Source organism: Lissotriton vulgaris, chromosome 6 (genome assembly GCF_964263255.1).
Source record: "Lissotriton vulgaris chromosome 6, aLisVul1.2, whole genome shotgun sequence".
Taxonomy (NCBI): domain Eukaryota; kingdom Metazoa; phylum Chordata; class Amphibia; order Caudata; family Salamandridae; genus Lissotriton; species Lissotriton vulgaris.
Genome location: NC_141694.1, coordinates 1,908,078,122 through 1,908,079,787, shown reverse-complemented (window position 1 = coordinate 1,908,079,787; position 1,666 = coordinate 1,908,078,122).

Here is a 1,666-nt window from a genome sequence, read left to right as displayed (position 1 = left end):
GTGTAGGAGATCGTCGGATGTACGAGCACTGGATATAACAGGTAGAGTATTTACTCCGGAAGGAGTTTCTTTTCAGATTTTTAGGCGTACTAAAACACTGTCTACACATGTATCGTATAATGCATTTCAGGAGAATGAAAAGTTATGTGTCGTTCACTGTCTTAAGACTTATGAGGAATGTACTGCGGCACTTAGGCCTCAGGGCTGTTCGCAGCTGTTAATAGCCTTACAAAAGCCGTTCAGAGCTGTGGCTGCGGCCACCATTGCCAGATGGCTTCGTTTCGTGATGGAAGAAGCAGGCATTGACATCACCATGTTTGGTGCGCATTCTGTCAGGGGTGCTATGGCATCGAAATCGTTCATGTTGGGATCCAGCATTCATGATATTATGCATTGTGCAGATTGGTCGTCTGAATCGACATTCAAGACGTTTTATTATAAGCCGGTGGGGGATATTACCTCTGTTGTTTTTAGTAAGCGTTAAACGTGCATAATCAGAAGCCTCCGGTCCTGACATAGAATCACAAATTTGCTAGCATTCGCGACAAGAATTTGCAATTCTATTAAGGACACGGAGGCGAGGATTATCCCACCCGGCATTGTATATAGAGTTATAAAATGCTTGCCCACCCAGATGGTTACGGTGGTTACGGTCTCGTATCCTTTCTTTCAGGTTCGGAAAAAAAGGGTGATTGAGTCTCGAAGTATAACAAGATGGTTCGCCTGAAGGTTCCCCTTCCCGTTGGAAGAGTTCTGGAGTTACATGTTCGGTTGGAGCTGTTCGCCGCAAGAAAGAGGAAGATGGCGGCAGGCTAAGGCCTCTTATGGACTAAAGGGGCGTGGTTATATGTAAAGCATGATGGGATATGCAGTTTAACGTTTATTGAAATGAAAAGCAAGCATTTTCATTGGCTGCTGTGAGCTTCTAGTAAAGATTGAGAAGCATAATCCTCGCCTCCGTGTCCTTAATAGAATTGCAAATTCTTGTCGCGAATGCTAGCAAATTTGTGATTCTTTACCTCTGCCCCCCCCCCCCCCAAGGGGGCCCCATAGAGTCCTTCACCTCTGCCCCCCCCCCCCCCCAAGGGGGCCCCATAGAGTCCTTCACCTCTGCCCCCCCGGGGGGCCCATAGAATCCTTCCCCTCTGCACCCACCTGCCCCCCCTCCCCCCAGGTGTCCAGTGACCCCCCCTCCCCTCAGCCTGGGTCTAGTTCAGCTCTCACTGGTGCTCGTCAAATCCCATCAACACAAACAGTGATGACGCTGCACTCACCCCTGCTCCGGGGATCCTGCTCTGACTGCGGCAAACATGGGGTCAGGGGTCAGCTGTCAGGACAACACACTGGTTCCTCAGCGCATGCGCAGACCCCTACAGGAAGCAGTCAGGGTATCATACTGGTCGCACTGCGCATGCGGAGACCCCGGCGAACCTCTTTCAAGGTATCATACAGGCCGTGCTGCGCATGCGCAGGCCCTTAAACAGCGGTTTCCCTCACAACTTGTAACTGAAGGTGCGCGCATGCGCAGTTATTAACAGTCGATCTTTTCACAAACGCGTAGCCAGCGTTGCGCATGCGCAGATCTACACTCACTACCTGCACTGAGCTCACTTCCCCATAAATCCGTAGCCAGTGGGTGGCGCATGCGCAGATCCGCATTCACGAC